The 18650-nt window shown below is 40.5% G+C and overlaps 1 protein-coding gene across 5 annotated transcripts in view; it reads left to right on the plus strand.

Moving 5' to 3' along the window:
* The window catches only part of NCALD (neurocalcin delta), a 458484-nt gene that overhangs the window by 253026 nt on the left and 186808 nt on the right, over positions 1-18650 (plus strand). For all 5 annotated transcript variants that reach the window (XM_055091026.1, XM_055091029.1, XM_028500448.1 and 2 more), the window contains one exon: positions 3650-3699. The gene's annotated coding sequence lies outside the window, so the exon portion shown is untranslated. The remainder of the gene's footprint in view (positions 1-3649; positions 3700-18650) is intronic.

Below are 18650 nucleotides of genomic sequence, written 5' to 3' on the forward strand. Positions count from 1 at the left end.
CCCTGCCTCACTGTGGATGCTAAATTAGTGCTTGTTGAATGAATGGATAAACACACACCCCTTATGTGTGGCTATTGGATGACTGTATTTTTCTGCTTGTGAGCCAGCCAGCCTTTCTCCCAAGAGGGGCATTGCAGGTGGCCTGGAATTCCTGCGCTCGTCAGTTCTCTGTTGTTGACTGACCAGTTAGCTGAATAAGACATTTCTTTAACCCCCTATTTAGTGGATCTCTCTTCTCTGGAATCAGGTTGGTTTCTTTGTGCTATTATTGTTTTTATTTTCTTGTAACTTGCTTTTTGAATTTACGACCAGGTCTGAGAAAGAAATGAGAAAAATATCTATTCCTCACAACTTGAGCCCCAGAGTCATGGCACCAGAATGAATCGTGGCATCTGAAGGAAGCTCAGGAGAGCACCTAGCCCAAGTGAGGTTGTGCCGTGAGAAACAGGGGCAATAGCAATGGTCCTTTGAGGGAAACTGGATTCCTATTAAATCTGCTCCCTCCATACTTAACGTCCATGTTTCCTGAAGTGGAAAGTACTAAATTAATCCTCATTTAAGTACTCAGTCTAAAAGTAGAAAACAAGACAATGAAGTGCTTTAAAATATTTTTATTAAACATTTGTGTAAAGTAGAGCCAGTGTTGATTGCATGATGTTCAGACATGGCCTCCACCCTAGCAGGATTCATGGCTTTTTACTTCAGACCAATGAATGGACTGCCACTGACACAGCTCTCTGGTCGTGACGGTAGCTGGGTTTATAAATGGTCAGCTGTGCTGTGAATATATTTAGCTTATGCTAAGTGCCCCTGAGAGGATGAATATCATCTGTTTCCAGTTGAATTGTGTTTTGGAGCATGTTACATTTTTTTCTAAATGAATAAATATTAAGCCTTTTTCACTTCCAGAAGAAAGTTAGGCTTAGATGCTGAAATTCAAATTACTAGACTTATTAAATCAAATTAAAATGAAATGTAAAAAGCCATTTGATTCTATTTATAAGTACTTGTCAGAATATACTGCTCAGTGAAAATGCCATGTTTTGGGTAAAAAGTTAGATACCAACACTAAGACCTGAAACCATTTCATTCATTGTTAGCATGAATGGATGGTAACACTGACTGATCAGGTAGTTAGAAATAATGGTTAAATGGTGTTGGTAACTGTACAATATCTTCATATAACATTTAAAACCTTTTAAAGCAGTTTTTATCCAAATGTTTTCAGACTTTCGTATCATAGACCTTGAAGTTTGTGTATGCAAACCAAAATATATACGGTGACTATTTTAAGCACTATCACCATTAAAAAAGGATTCACTTCAGCCTTCTGAAAAAGCTAATTTGGCTGGCCGTATTCATTTGTTCATAAACAATAAACTTCCTGATAGAGATCTTAAAGGAAAAGTAAGAAAATGGATGTCAAAAGGGATTTTAGAGTGGTTACATACATTCTCGGAGTATAGAGATCTAGTGATGGTAAGTGACTGCTCCACAGTTAGCCCCCTGCTAACTAACGGCCATGCTGGGGTTAGACCCCAGGATTCCTGACTTCCACACCTGTGTTCTCTCTACCTTATACCCTTGTCTCCCTGACATGATCGTTTGAATTAGCAAGATATGCATGTAGTCTACAAAATTTCTCTTCTGTATCTGTTTCAATGAAAGCAGCTATTATATAAACAATGCATATATACCCTGTGGATTATTTACACCTGCTTTCCCATGTGTCCTTGCCCCTCCCACCCCACCTCCATCATTTTCTTATCAATCTCTGAGGAAAAAATAGGTAAGATAGGCTGTTTCAGTGTGCCTCTGTGAGCAAATCAATGAGACTTGTCCAGTGGCATAGAGAACAGACAGAGCTTTGATACCTCTCAGGTGGTGTACTCTTCTCCTGGTCTCACCCAGCTGACTTGGATGCCAGCGACAGGCTTGGTTTTTAATGGCCTGTCCACTCTGACACTAAAGGAAGCCTTTGGGGCCCTGTGTCTGGTCAGCTCTGGTAAACTGCTTATTTATTCACCTTGCCACTTTAACTCAGCATCTGTGTTTTGTTTTGTTTTCAATAAAATCTGAAGCTCTGAAACAGAGTTAATTATATGTATTTTAAAATGTAAAACACTGAATTCATTTGACTTAGTTCCACATCTTAACAGTGAAAAAGCCTAAAATATCACTTTTCAAATTGTAATGCACTTATATGTTAACAAAGTAACTATGAGATAAAGGAAAATATACAAAAACCATTTCACAGATTTTTGTTTTAGTTAAAAAAAAATCATGCTTGGAAAGATTACATTATATTAAGCCAAAATATCTTTTAAATATCTATATTATTAAAATGTACCGATTATTGTAGTAAGAAAAAACTAAGAATCTGTCTTACATCAGAATTCTTACAGTGCCAGAACTAAAAATAGCATAATAACTATTATTTGTGGTACATCCAGAGGTTCAGTATTGCCTGAGGGTCCTTAACCACTGAAATATATCGCCTCTAACTATGTTCAAAGGGACAAATCTCTTAACTCTTTGGTAAAGTTCCTAGTTCTGCTTTAACTGTATTCAGTTCCCTGTTAAATGCTTGGAGGAATATGAGTCCTTCGTTTATTGACTGAGATGCATTTTGCAATGATTTAATACATCATCAAATACACAGAAATCGGTGGAATATTATTTTTTTCTAACATGTCAGTTGGAACATCTTTTCTTCTCAAATTACTCCAGTTGATTCTTTTTAATAAAAAGGAGGATTTTTAGAAACCCCCAAATTGTGCATTTCTTGGTATTTATTCCTAATACAAGTAACACTCTGATATTTAAGAATTAAATGATATGAGTTGGGAATTTTTTCTTTTTTTTACAGATCTCCCAAGAGGGCTTTGACCCTGTTGATAGTTTTGAAACTGTAGTAGGTAGACTAATTAGATTGTCTAAAAACTAGTGTTCCCAGAGTTCTAAAATACGCTTTTTCTCAAAGAGAGGTTATAAATGCGAGAAACACAGTCTGAGAGACGGCCCCCTCCCCGTGTCCATTGGCGATGGGATTCAGCCGACCACACCCCCTTCCTCCAAGCCTTCTCAGTCAGACACGCTGAGCCGCCCTCCTCCCAGGCTCCCTCCCATACAGCCTCCTCCTGGGCTAACAGCTTTGATCATTCATTTCTTCTGAACTATGAATCTAACCAATACATTTATCTCACTTATTGACCTATTTATCATGATTTCTTATTGTTACATTATGACCCTGTGTCTGCTAATTCTTTTTGGAATGTACCTAAACTTTGGTACATCTAAAAGGAGGCTCATTTGGTGCTTGTTCTGAAGTGCAAAATGAAGACCCATGTTCCTGACTGTCCCTTCCCTTGGATCTGTATTCTCTTCCAAGGAGTTTATAAATATCAACAAGAGGTCAATGCCCGACTCCCCATTTCTGCCTCTGATGCCTTTTCTAGGCAAGTCCTTTCTGGAGAGTTCTACCTCTACCCCACTTGCACTCCCTTCCCCAAAAGGGTATTGATAACTAAGGCCGAGTCATGGGATGCCTCGCAGAGTTCTGCCAGTTCATATGTGGGGATAAATGACCTTTAAAAAATCCTTTAAGATTTTTTCATTCAACTTATTTATTTTGCCTGTTTTCTTTTAGATCATCTCAGCTTTGGTCCCTTGGAACCACCCACTAGCGACAGTCATAAAGTAAGTATACATTTTAAATTTTCTTTCAGTCGCTGTAAATGGAAATCTCAGTTTTGTTCAGTGGTTTTCACCAGAGAGAGTTTCATTCAGATATTTTATCAGTGAATAGTAGTATAATAAATGGGAGTTTTGGGGCTTCCCTGGTGGCGCAGTGGTTAAGAATCCACCTGCCAATGCACGGGACACGGGTTCGAGCCCTGGTCTGGGAAGATCCCACATGCCGCGGAGCAACTAAGCCCACATGCAGCAGTGAAGACCCAAGGCAGCCAAAAATAAATAAATAAATAAATTTATGGAGAAAAAAAGGAAGTTTCATATACAGGAAAGATAATAAACCCTCTCTTTAAAATTTGTGAAAAGGATAATGGATAGAAATTAAATAAATAAGGCACTGCTTAGCACTCTTGAATATTGCCTGTAGCATAATAAAGTATATCTGCAGCCACCTAGTGGAGTGTTTTTTATGTACCATCTTCATCCCAGGCAGCTGCCAGAGTCCTCTCAAGGGGCACATTACAACAGCTTCTTCTTCCATTTTAAATTGGGCCATAGTCCAAGAAGTATCTCAAATGGCATTAAGCACCAATTAACATCTAGCAGAGAGTTCAGCACCTAATGGGCACATAATAGAAATTTGTTGGAGAATGAATGGGTGGATTAATTAATTCATTAATTTTATGCTCTTTGAGGTCCTCACTAGTGTGAGGCAATGTGGTGCACTGGTTAGTGCCCCAAATCTGGCCAGATGCTTGGGTTCAGGTCCTGGCTCTGCCACTTACTAGCTTCATGACTTTGGTCATAGGTCCAAACCTTTCAGTGCCCGGGGTTTTCCATCCACAAGATGGGGCTAATAAAACTACTTCTCTTGTTGTTGTTGTTGTTATGAGGTTATTACAAGAATTAGATGAGTGAATATTTACAAAATGCTTAAAATAATGCCTGGCATGTGGTAATCTCTATAAAATGTTTGTTGAACAACTTAAAATATATTAAACATATAGGGATATTTTGAGATTCCAGATTTAGAGATTGAAAAACTGGTTTAGCCTAGAAGCAGTAATGCTCCAGTAGCAATAAATATATCTACCACTCAAATCTTGGTTTCAATATTATTTCCCAATAAAAAGAACCAGAGAAACGGCTGATTGAGGACTGGGGCAAGAAATATGCAAAATGAGCCTGGAGTATCTTATAGTGCCAGAAAGTAAGGAAGTACTAAAAGAAAAAAGGTAAAACAAAAACAAAATGTCGTAACAATGACTGTGACACAATGTATGTTGAAAGGATATAGGAGCCAACTAAAAGTTCTCCCGGTGGCCAAAATTGGAAGAATTTGAACCACAAGATAAATAACTAGTATTGAGGTATAACCCAAATCTGATAACTATCTATTCTGATATAAATAAATGATTGGATAAATATATGAGTAAAATAGACAAATCTCTTATGCAGAAGAATTCCAAATAATGTATGTAGATACTCTGCTTTATGGGAGGTAAAGCATAACTCCAGATGGGGCTGCACAGAGTTTCTTTCTTCCAAAGAGCACAGTATGGAAAGGGGGTGAGATTTTTTTTAAAAAAGAGTAACTTACAATAGAGCAACCTGACAAACACTACCTCAAGCCAGGTAGTCAAGGTTAACATTAACAGAGATAGGCCGTATTGATAGTAGGTATCCTTCATATTATGTGAGATGAGAATGGCATTTGACCTCTGTAATCTTCCTCCCAAAACATATTACCCCAGTCTAATCATGAGAAAAACATAAGAGAAATTTCAATAGAGGTGCATCCTACAAAACACCTGAATAGTCCTCCTCAAAACTACCAAGGTCATCAAAAACAAAGAAAGTCTGAGAAACTGTCACAACCAAGAGAAGCCTAAGGCAACTGGCCAGCTAACTGTAAGGTGGTATCTTGGATGGGATCCTGGAACAGGAAAAGAACATTAGGTAGAGGCTAAGGAAATGTGAATAAAGTATGGAGTTTAGTTCATAAACATGTATCAATATTTGCTCACTAATTGTGAAAGATGTACCATCCTAATGTAAGATGTAATAACAGTGGAAACTGGGAGCGGGGTATACAAGAATTCTCTGTTCTAGCTTCACAATAATTCTGCAAATCTGAAACTTTCAAAACTAAAACTTTATTCTAAAAAATAATGAAGTATGCACATTTTTTAAAAAGTGGTTTGAAGGTATGTTCTCCAATTTTCAAGTGCCAAGATAATAGTTTTTTGAAAAATGTTGAGTTCAGCTAATTTATGTTTTGAGACTCATACATGGATAATTATATTCTGCATTAAAGTTTTGAATTGGACAGAGGTGTACACATCTATAAAGCTTTAGGTTATATTTCTGTTATCCTCAAACGGAGGAAGAAAATAGCCCTGGCAACACAGACCTTTTTTGCAAGAATAATTGTTATTGGAGTTCGAAGTGGATTGTCAAATTTAACAGCATAACAAATTTAGTGGCGTAAAACAACATGTAACCATTATCCCGCAGTTTCTGTGGATTGGGAATCTGGGTGTATCTTACCTGGGTCCTCCGCTTAGGGTCTCATAAGGGTATAATCAGGATGTTGGCTGGGTTGTGTTCCTTTTTGGAGCCCGATGTTTTTTTCTTCTAGGTTCATGTGGTTGTTGGTGGCATTCACTTGAGGTTGTAGGACTGAGGTCTCTTGTTTTCTTGCTGACTGTCACCTGCGGTGCTCTCACCTCCCAGGTATCACTCAGGATTCCTTGCCACGTGGCTGACTGCTTCTCACAGGCCTTGTCACAACGTGGCAGCTGACTTCAAAGCCAGCAGGAGAATCTCTGACCCCAGTCTGCTAGGACGGAGACTTACATAGTGTAACCTAATCAAGGGAGTGACTATCCCCTATGGCTTTGCAGTATTCTCTTGGCTTGGGAGCGAGTCACAGGTTGTGCCTGCACTCCAGGGGAGGGGATCATCCTAGGGCGTGACTCAGTGGGCAGTCACGTTAGGGTGTGTCCACTACAACAGGAGAGTTGTGAAACCGACACAGGCAGCTGGGCATACAGGAGCAAACCAAATAAAAGGAGAACAAATCAGAAATGCTTGCTTGTTGCCTTCAAGCAAACTACAACTCGAGGTAACTAAATAAGTTTCATCCCACCCATCCACACACAGATACACAACATTATATTGAACTTGGATGAATATTTTTAAACTCTGAGGAGTATTTGAAGATGAAGGAGTCAGAGAAATATATTTGGAGATAGCTCATAAATACATCACTGTTTTCCTGATTAGGGTGTTGTTTTTTCCTTTTCAGTGAAGAAATTTGCACAAAAATATGTTCTCAGTGGCAACAAAATTTATGCACTCTCATTATAAAAGTCCAAATAATATGATCTCATTTTCAACATTTCATAACTTAATTTTTTTCATTTTTGAGACTGTTTAGTTTTTTAATACTTAACCTTTTTACGCTCTGCCTACTAATAATTATTAATAGGATGATACTATTTAATTTATAATTTTTACATTTTACATGATGCTTATAAATTTGTATATTTTAAATGTATAAATATCCATTTTCACTGATTTCTTTTTATGGGTTCTGAATCCTTTTCTTATAAAATAGTAAATACAGAAATTCTGCTATTGTCATTTTGCTCCAGTTTTGTAATCACCACCCAGATTTTCAGGAACACAATTTTTTTTTTTTTTTTCCTGATTGCTCCTTATAAGATCAAAATGTCCCAGAAATCCTAACATTTAGTCATTGGAACTGCATTTGCCAAGCTGCTGCTTGCATCTGGAAATAAAGCACAAGTACCCTTTGATAGACCCTGCGTCTGAATTGTGGGTTTGGATAATGTGTTCACTGTCTGTGCATCTCCATGGAGGTTAATACAAACCTATTAGCAGATTGAACCAGAGACCTTTGCAGTTTGTCTCAGATATGCAGCCACCTTAAAGAAAACAGGTAACTTGTGGAAATGAAGCTCATTAGCAGCCAAGTTGACATGAAAAGAAAATATGTATTGCAATAATTTACTTAAGAAACTCAAAGGAGAAATGATTTCTTGTGGCTCCTCCTCCCTTACCCTTCACCCTTTTTCTAGTCTTTTTCTGCCGTATTTTTCTACTCACTCACAGCTAAGCCTTAGGCTGCAGCTATCAGTTTTCTTATGCCAAGGGGTGCAAAGGGTTGTTATTCAGAATGGTGAAAACATAATCACTTGTAGCTATTGGTAAAATAGCTCATGTAGCAAATAAAGGTCAAAGCTTGCTTGCTTCCTTTCTTTCTTCCTTGGAGATGTTTTCTTTGTAGAAATTAAATAAAGGGACCTTTTTTTTAAAAAAAAAAAAAATACAAGATAAGTTAGAGTAAATAGAAGTAACCTTTCCTGCTTAGGAAGGAACTATTAAGTGAAAGCCCAGAAGAAGAGCATCTGTCTTTGGTCACAGCATAAAGCATTCTTATCAGAACTGAATCCAGGGGAATGTCTTGGAATTTGCCAGTGTTGTTGGCCTGTGGTGATCATCATATCTCTTCCCCCTGGTTTTAGAGGGGTTTAGTCTTGCCTAATGATTTCATCAGATTTATTCACCATGTACCTTAATATATAAATCTGTTATTTTCACCTATTACTGAAATTCTGGATTTTTTAATAGTACGATTGGAGCAACCATTCGATCTTTTTATCGAAAGACCTGAGTTTAATTTGAAGTAGTATATATTGTAAATAGTATCTCTGTACATTATATCTGTCTTCAGATTTTGTTTCTAGACCACCTTAACATCATTTTGCATCATGGTGATCAAATCTGAGCTGGATTTCCTTGTTTGGGAGTACCGAGGTAGCAATTCGTCGTTGTCACCTGAGTCTTCTTTTGGCATAAGACAGGCATTCACCAACTCATTCATCATACCTCTTTATTTCGTACTGTCCTTGGGGTCCTGTGTCCCCACTAATGCCCACACCACATCCTCCCACACTGAGCTTTCCTTTTCCTGAGTTTCCTATCGCACGTGTATTCTGTTCCTGGTCATTCCTGTCTTGTCTCATTTACCCATTCTTTGCTAGGGATACTTTTTCTCCCCAAAGAGACTGTTAGCGCTTTGAGGGCAAGGATTCTGCCTCTTGTCTTTTGCGCCTTCACAAAGCTCAGGCTCCTCAGCACTTGATGACTATCTGTCACCATGCCCCATGCCTCCAACTCTTACACCTGATCAAAGCAGTGTTTCCTCAGATCGAGACTTATGTACGCTCCATTTGGCTCGCCCTGTGCTTGCTGGGGACCACAGAGGTGGGGTCAGCCAAGCAAAACGATCACTCCTGACTTTGGGACCTCTCATCCTCCTCTCAGGACCACTTTGCTATTCCCAGATCCGAGGCTCCTTTCTAGGCATCTCTCCTGTGACTCATTCTCTGAGGCCCTGATGTCATTGAGGTCTCAGCTGAGTATGACACTACTAGGTAGGGCAGTCTTGTTCTAATAGAGAAATCCTGGAAACCAGAAAGACTTCAAGACCCAAAGTAATGTATCTCCAATGGTGAAATTCCAGACACTGTGATAAGCAACAGTGAAGATATTTTTAACCCATCCTTGTCTGGTCTCCCTTAAATAACACCACATAGGGAGAGTCCTACTCTGCTTGCTTACAGGTGTACCCTGCCTAGGAACTGTTAAAAGAATGGAAAATGTTGATCATCTGTCCTTATAGTGTAAATAACCTAGCAGGGCAGTTGGACCACATGTGCCTATGGAGCAAACCAGTGTACTGTTTAAGAGTCTTTCTGATCACATAGTTCTGTCTTCTAATCTCAGTTTTTCTACTTGTCAGCTGTGTAGGCTTGCACAAGTTTCTAAAATTTTCTGGGGATCATTTCCTTCATTTATAACACCACGATAACAAAGGCCAAGGATGCCATGAAAATTCAACAAGTGAACGTATGGGCCGTTCTTGGCACATACTAAATATGCATGACACGGGTGACCGCAATAATAATAACAACTAAAGCTAGGGAGGATTGTAAGTCCAAGCAAGGCAGTTTGGAGGTCTGAGGCTGAGAAGAGGTATGCAGAGCGAGGCAATGATGGAGGTGGAGGAGGATGGAGGATAGCTTCCTAGAAAGGACCTCCTCCCTTCATAGGAGAGCATGAGTAGTGTCCAATAGCTGTGCTTGCTTAGCCACCGGTACCTAATCCCCTGATCGGTTGGTCTGCAGAGGCATTTTTGGCCTGGAAGCAGTCTGCTAGGGAGTGGAAAAAGTCTGAGTGGAACCCATGCACATTATCACTGTAGAGTGGAGGGTTAAAGGTAGCTTCACCCCTTTTCATAACTGTTTACTTCTGAGTCTCTCTCCTCCATTGGACTGAGTGGTCCTCAAACCCAGGTTCTGACAGTTCATCCCTGTTATCCCCAGGCCACTGTCTAGAGCACATGCTCAGTGCTTAATTATTGGTAGAAAGATTGAAAGGACAGAAGATGCTGGAGTTTTGCTGCACTACATCTTCTTTTTTTTTTTTTTTTTTGGTATGTGGGCCTCTCACTGTTGTGGCCTCTCCCCTTGTGGAGCACAGGCTCCAGATGCACAGGCTCAGCGGCCATGGCTCACGGGCCTAGCTGCTCCGCGGCATGTGGGATCTTCCCGGACTGGGGCACGAACCCGCGTTCCCTGCATCGACAGGCGGACTCTCAACCACTGCGCCACCAGGGAAGCCCTGCACTACATCTTCTAACAACACAAGACTTAGTACAAGTATGAGAACATATTTTCCCTGCATGCAAGAACGAGATTCGGTCAAATGAAAGATGGAAATATTGTGGTTTGTGGTTCTTTCTCCAAAGCAACGTTGTTTGTGGGGTCAGAGACCAAGAAAGATGTGACTTAGGAAAGTTGCAACAGCCTTAAAAATGCTGGTTGTGGTGCATGAAAGAAAAAGAACAAACAAACAAACAAAAACCTAAGCATATAAAACTGAAAGAGGGGGTCCGTAAAATCAAGCTTGATGCTAAAAAGGATGAGTTGGCAGATTGGAAGGGGTCACTGCAAATTCCTGCAGCCATCTAGCTTGTGATTTAAGACTTCTCTGAGCTTTTGTTCCAGATATTTGAGGCTCAGTTTATTCCCATCTTATCGTCCTTGTCAAAAGCAACTTTTTTTTTTTTTAAAGGCTGTATGTTTTCTTTCCATTCTTGTTTATACCTTACCATCCTACTGTTTACAAGATTGGTCTCTCACACTCTGCCTGGGGTGTCTTCTATTTTTGTGTAGTTAAAATTGCCAGAGGATTCTTTCAGCAGCTTTATTTTGATGAATGGGGAAGCCATGCTGCCCTGTGGAATCCCAGCATGGCGTGGCAGCTCCCCCATTGAAAGAGGCACATAGCTGTTATGAACATGTGACCAACTGTGAAACTTTGCACATTCAAGTACTTTAAACACTTGAAAGTGCCTGTTGTACATCTCATTACAGAGATATAATACCAGGTGTGACCTCTCATGTGGGTTGATGCCTCCCTGGAAGTTGTTTGGAGTAACATGAAATGTGATTTCTTTCCAAAGTGGAGCACCTGCCATTTTCTCCCTGGCACTGGGTTGGAAGTGATATCCTAATGCCTCCTGTCCCTCTCCTCAGCTCCTGTATCCTGTCCTCACTTTGGTCTGATCCTTCTCTCCCATCTGAATGGTCTCCTCTATGCCCTGTGTTCGGATGATGTTCCTTCTGATCACAAAATCTTGGTGGCACCTGTGACAAATGGGAACTGGAAGCTGGAAATTGCTCTTTTGCTTTCTTTTTTTTTTTTAACATTTTATTTTATAGAAAGTAAAGATAAAAGTTGATTAACAATGTTGTGTTAGTTTCAGGTGTACAACAAAGTGATTCAGTTATACATATACGTGTATCTATTCATTTTCAAATTCTTTTCCCAATTAGGTTGTTACAGAATATTGAGCAGAGTTCCCTGTGCCATACAATAGGTCTTGTTGGTTATCTGTTTTAAATATAGCAGTGTGTACATGTCAATCCCAAACTCCCTAACCATCCCTCCCCACCTTCCCCCCTCCCCCCGCCGCCTCCCTGTAACCATAAGTTCGTTCTCTAAGTCTGTGAGACTGTTTCTGTTTTGTAAGTAAGTTCATTTGTATCACTTTAAAAAAAAAGATTCTGTGTATAAGCAATATCATACAATATTGCTCTTTCTCTGTCTGGCTTACTTCACTCAGTATGACAGTCTCCAGGTCCATCCATGTTACTGCAAATGGCATTATTTCATTCTTTTTAATGGCTGAGTAATATTCCATTGTATATATGTACCACATCTTCAGAAAGATTGGGGGGTTTGAGCAGAAGTTGCATTGATGGATTACAATTGCTTTAATTACAATTACAGTGAATCCTAGCACCAAGAGGATGACCCTTGGCAAAGGGGTGAAGCAGGCCGAGGTTGGCCTTGTCCTTTTGAGCCTCATCATGCCTCCATCCTTCCAGGGGTTCCTAACACTCCCTTTACTCCCTTAACCCCCTGTTTACCTCAGGTCTTCCTTATCAGGGTAGATAGCACTCAATATTTCAGGATCCTTCCCTTATGTGCTAGTTTCCTTCTATCAGAATTTCTAGTCCCAGATATTATTCCTTTGAGGAACTCTGTATGATATGAACCTGAGCGGTACTGGGTCAAAGAGACCTATGCTGGGGGTGCTTCTCTCGGATGGGAAGGATATAATGAAAAGCACAACTCACCAGGCCTCAGATGACCTAGGTTTATAATTCCAGTTTTGCCACTCATTAGCTGGTGACGTTGGGCTACGTTACTTAACCTTTCTGGGTATGTCCTCACCCATATAATAGAATTGATGAGTCCATGCTAGCATGTCTTACATATGAGACTTTTACCTCCCAGGTTTATCATGAAGCTCAAATGAGATGAAGCACTGCAACGCTCTTTATACATGAGAGAGAGTCTGTGCAAATGTTAGGGAGACAGGCAAAAAGGTGCCTTAACTATGTCCACAGTGTTAGCTTTTTGATAGGTAATGAGTAGCAGGAAGCTTCCACCTGGCTTTAATATTTTCTGTAATCCTGGTTTATTGAGCCTCCATTTCCTCATTCATACAAAAGAATATATACAAAATCTCATTGGCTTGTCATGAGCAATGATGGTTAGAAAGTCCCTTACCCTAGTGTCACTTGGGACTTAGTGTGTATTTTATAAAATGTTAGTTCCCTTTTCACCTTAACATGTCCCTCAAGAAGTGACCCTAGACAGTCAGGTACAAGAGTTTCCACACGCTTCAAATCTATCTGTGTATGAGGCAGGTCCAGTAACTGAAATGGTATCAAAGCAGCCCAGAGGAATGATCTAGTCCAAAGATAACATTAAAAAGGTGTACATCATCCTCTGAAAGGCAGTGGGTGCTGATAATGCACCCATAGGGTGACATGGGGCTGGTTCTAAGGAATGGGGAGGGAGGTGAGTAGGGCACTCGCTTTGTCACAAAATTAAAGAAGGCACCATAAAACTCCATAAAATAACGTTTAATGCAATATTTTTTTTAAAAAATCAAAATTAATGCAAAAAAACCTATGACAAACAAAACATCAATTCAAAACAATGTTGACTTTCTAAAGTATTGCATTAATATATTTACTTTGATTACTGAGTTTTTTGGTGCCCCCCTTAAAATTTGTGCCCAAAGAGAGTGAGCTCCTCACTCCATTGGCCTTGCCCTGCCCCCACCCTGGGATGGTGTCCACAGGGCTGGTGGGGAAAGTCCCAGGGAGGGCTTCCAGTACCCACTCCTGATTTCCCCTCATCCACCTGGGGTCCTGAATTTGGTTTAATTATAACCTTGTGAAAAAAGAAAAGACCATATCAAATGAAATTCTGGTATCCTTTCTAATCAAGTGACCACAATGAAAGATAGAGTTTGGAAAGAAAATATGAAGCCAGTTGTTCACCAGAAGCTTGATTTAGGTTGGGGGTTGGCAAACAATGACTCGCACACTGACTGCCTGTTTTTGTAGGTAAAGTTTTATTGGCACATAGGCCTGCTCATTTGTTTTTGTGTCATCTAGGCTGCCTTGGTGACACAACAGCAGAACTGAGTAGTTGCAGCAGAGACTATATGGTCTGCAAAGCTGAAAATGTTTATTATCTAGCCTGTAGCAGACCCCTGATTTAGATTATCAAAGGACTTAGATTTTTTTAAAATAAATTTATTTATTTTATTTATTTATTTTTGGCTGTGTTGGGTCTTCATTGCTGCGTGCGGGCTTTTCTCTAGTTGTGGCGAGCGGGGTCCACTCTTCGTTGTGGTGCGAGGGCTTCTCATTGCGGTGGCTTCTCGTTGCAGAGCATGGGCTTTAGGTGCACGGGCTTCGGTAGTTGTGGCAGGTGGTCTCAGTAGTTGTGGCTCGCGGGCTCTAGAGCGCAGGCTCAGTAGTTGTGGCACACGGGGTTAGTTGCTCCGCGGCATGTGGGATCTTCCCGGACCAGGGATCGAATGCAATTCCCTGCATTGGCAGGCGGATTCTTAACCACTGTGCCACCAGGGAAGCCCAAAGCACTTAGATGTTTTTGAATCAGCATGTGGGGTTGGCTGCAGATTTACTTAACAGAATTCAAGGACATTTACAGAGGACATTAAAACTTTCCAAGTGTAAGAAATGGGGGAAATGGGGAAGACATCAGTTTAAAAAGTAAATCAAGAGAAGCAGCTGAGAGCGAGAGTGGGTGGGTCTCTGTCTGTCTCTGCCCCTGGGAGTCCCATCAGACTCCAGCTGTGACTTGACATGGCAGGATATGAGATGCCTTGCAAGCTTGACATTGCACATATTTAGCAGTAAGCAAGCAGTGGGTTTGTGAAAAAGTACATTCACTTGCATTATCATATAAGTGATTTGTAGATTTAATTCTTCATCTTGTTAATGTGGATAATTTAGAACTGACTTCACAAATTCAACAAGCATTTAGTGAGCATGTTGTGAGCATTATGCAGAAACTGCAAGAGTCACCCTCTCCTAAGTGTGAGCAAACTAATAGGAAGACCCCAACAATGTATTCTGCTGTGCTTTGAGCTTGAGATGCATAGAGGAGACCACAGGGAGGTAAGAGGAGAAAGGTCAACTCATGGATGGCCCTAAATCCTGGCTAGGGAGCTTAAACTTTCACCAGGAACCAATAGGAAGCTTCCTTGATCAAGAAAGTGGCATATCCATACTTGGCTTTAATTAGGATGTTAATTGAATGACAGCTTGTGGAGGGAGGGAGGGTGGATGAGAAGATAATGAAAGGTGATTTCAATACCCTGGATAGTCTGGTGTGGTTTGTAGTCATACAGAGATGACAAGGACTTCAAGTTAGCAGTATCCATGGAAATGGGAAGAGAGATCTAAGAATGCTGGTGAGGATAAAATCAACCGAGATTCAGCCACTTGACTGGGAAGACTACTACATTTGGAGTTGAGGTGATTGGAAGGCTGGAAAAGATATTACTAGAGATAGAGAAGCCAGGTAAGAGAAGTAGATTTGAGGGTCTAAAACAATAAGTTCAGTTTTTTATACAATGAATTGAAGATACTATAAAATATCCAGGGTAAAACAGAGAAATGCATCAGAAGGAGAGAGAGAGGGAGGGAAGGGGGAGATGAGCATTAAAGAAACAACTATGGTAGAGTTGCCAGTAAAATACAGGATGCTTGGTTAAAACTGAATTTCAGCTCAACAGAGAATAATGTTTTAGTATAAGAATGTCCCATGAAATATTTAGGACATATTTATACTAAAAATTTATTCATTGCTGATCTAAATTCATATTTAACTGGGGATTCTATACTTTATTTACTAAATCTGGTAACCCTAGACTATGGGAATTTGTCATATTTATGGATGATCAGGAGAGAAGGAGATAGTGGAAGAGCCTAGGAATGGACAGATAGGTCCCAGGAAAGCTAGGATATTGTACTATCATGGCATCAAAGGGCAAAGTGGGATTCAGGAGGCCTGAGCAGAAAGGTGAAGGTCATTGCATTTGGCAACCTGGAAATCATTAGGCACCTTGGAGAAGGCAGATGGACGTCTGATTGGGTGGGTTAAGGAGTAAATAGGGGAAGGGAGGTGGAAATAATCAGTGTAGACCCTTTTAGGAAGTGTGATGAAGAAGAGGAGGAGAGAAATGGGTTGGTAAAGGCTAACAAAATAGAAGGCAGATTTGCAGGGTTAGAAGCTGAAGCTTTTTCCAGCTTCAGAGAGGGAGATGAGGGAAGTAGTATCTTAAAGCTGTAAGAGGAGTGATGGGGATAAGGGATGGATCAAGCTGTGGATGATGCTGGGAGTTGGGGGAATCTGGACATAGAGAGATTAACCTTTGCATGGAGGATGCTCCTTCATCCTCCAAGTCATGAAGGAAGGAGGGGGAGATGGATAAAGATGTGGAGACTTTGAGAGTAGGGAAGAGGAAGGAACACTTTTTATTTATTTTATTGCTGTCCAGCTGTGCTATTGAGAGTGCGTGTTATGGAGGAGGGGTTAGGGGAGCAGGAGGGGAAGACTCAGGCTTGAGATACTCCCCTTTTGCTGTTTGCACAGGACATATATGATGAAACGGTCAGAAGTACATATAATTCATCCAAGCGGGAACCATTTATTTCCCTCACATTGTATTTTCCTCCCGCTCTAGCGAGCCATATCGCTTCATAACATAATTGAATTGCTCACTAGGGAAGGGAAAATGACAAAAACAGAATTGAACAGACTTGCCCTCCTCCATTTTGTTAAATTAGGAGATCCTGGCCATGAAATGATCATGGTCATTTATCCACATCACAGTCCTAGAAGTGGGCAGCAGGGGCTGCCAGTCCTAGAAAGCATTTTGGGGGACATGTGAAATTTCTAGTCTGTGATTTCCTGTCTCCACCGTGCAGATTGTGCCATGTGGGGTAATGACTCTGCCGTGTCACACCAGCGTACCAGGGCCTCACTGATATGTAAGCAGCACACACTGATCCCAGCCACTTTCTGATCTCCAGAAGCTGAGGTCAAAAATGGCCAGGATATTCTGCAGTTAGGAGAGGGTGAGGCTGAGGAGCAAAGCAGCCTGCAGTCTTTAACTGCTTTTCCTCTCTGCTGGCAAGAGCAGGGATGCTGTTTGCAGCATAGGGAGGGGCCATTTGCAGAGCTGCAGAAGCTGGAGAAAGCTGAGAAAGAGGAAGAGCTATTTCAGGGAGGGGATGGGGTGGTACTATCTGCCTGGGGAAGCTCTTAGGGCCTCCACCTCCAGAGAACATTAACATTTCCAGCCCCTTCTCCACAGTCCTCTCTCTCTCCCTCCCTCCTCCTCGCCCCCAACACAAAGGCACAAATGAAATTCCTAAAAGTAGACTACTTCTGCCTAGTTATTTTTAGTATTGGCTATTAGTATTTATCAAGCTTTTCAGTGTAAATTTGTCCTCCCACCCATTTCTCTTCTTGCCTCTAGTTGTGGGGCTTGGGATGGAAGGAGCACATATCAGAAGCAGCTGGTGACCTCATAGAAGTATCTCCTAGAGAGAGGAGACTATGGACCTTTAAAATTAACATCCCTCACTCCCACCTTGAAGAGAAGAAAGAAAGATCTGTATTCCGTTAGCTTTGGAGAACAACAAGAGTGTTGGGAAAAATAAACCCATTAAAATGTGTAGGTGATGTTTAACTAGGTCAAGGGCCCCAGTTAAGGAGCTGGGTCAGGGAATCCACACATGCATGAAGTGTCATAATGCAAGCAAAAATGGGTAAGAGACCAGGTAAGCAAGCAGAATGACCGAGGAAAAGTATGCAAGAGGAGAGAAAAGTATAAAAATTCATGCAAAGAGTCTGGGATCTGAGGGAACTGAAGGACTGCAGTACCATTAGGTGGGGTGAGGATGAAAAGGCCAGAAGAAGAAAGCTTTATAGCACCATGGTAAGTTATGGCTTACTGCTGAAATACTGCTTGTTCCTACCTCAACTGCCTGTCCTGTCCCCTGGGGGCAGTCATGACCAGAGCAGCCACATTGCTCTGGAGAGGAAATCCCAGGACATGTTCTAACAGAAAGCTGTTGAACTGAAGCAAGAGCCTTTGCCTGGTCACCAAGGTATTCATTTCTTAGGAAGCAGAAGATAGCTGTTTCCTTTTGCAACTTCAAAAAAAAAAAAAAAAGTTTTGGCTTGATTTTTGTGTTCTTTGTAAAATTTTATTATCATTTTCAGTTTCCTAGAAACTGAAAAATATAATAAATGAAGTAAAAAAACTCAATACATGCGCTCAACAGTAGAATGGAGAGGACAGAGGAAAGGATCAGTGAACTTACAGATAAAATAACAGAAATTACCAACCCTAAAACCAGAAAATTGTTTAGCGAATGTACTGTCATTCCTGAAAGGAGACAAGGAGGACAAGGCTAAAAAGGTATTCACAAAAACAAAGGCTGAAAGTTTTCCAAATATTGCAAAAGACATAGACCTACACTGTCAAGAAGTTGAGTGAAATCCCAACAAGATTAACCCAAAGAAATCAACACAAAGACACATTATAGTCAAACTTCTGAAAAATAAAGGCAAGGAAAAGATCTTGAAAACAGCAAGAGAGAAATGAAACCTTATCTATAGGGGGAAAAAGTTATAATGATGGTGGATTTGTCATTAGAAACCATGGAGGCCAGAAGGAAGTGGGCGAATATTTTTCAAATGCTGAAAGAAAAGAGCTGTCAACCCAGAATTCTATATCCAGTAAAAATATCCTTCAGGAATGAAAAGGAAATTAAGACATTTTCAGTTGAAGGAAAACCTAGGAATTTGTCACCAGCAGGCTTATCTTAACAAGATAGCTAAAGAAAGTCTCTAAACAAAAAGGAAATGATAAAAGTGGGGATCTTGGAACACTAGGAAGGAAGAAAGAATAATACAAAAAATAAAAATAGGAGTAAATACAATAAACTTTCCTA

The sequence above is a fragment of the Physeter macrocephalus genome, chromosome 15 (assembly GCF_002837175.3).
Source record: "Physeter macrocephalus isolate SW-GA chromosome 15, ASM283717v5, whole genome shotgun sequence".
Lineage (NCBI taxonomy): Eukaryota > Metazoa > Chordata > Mammalia > Artiodactyla > Physeteridae > Physeter > Physeter macrocephalus.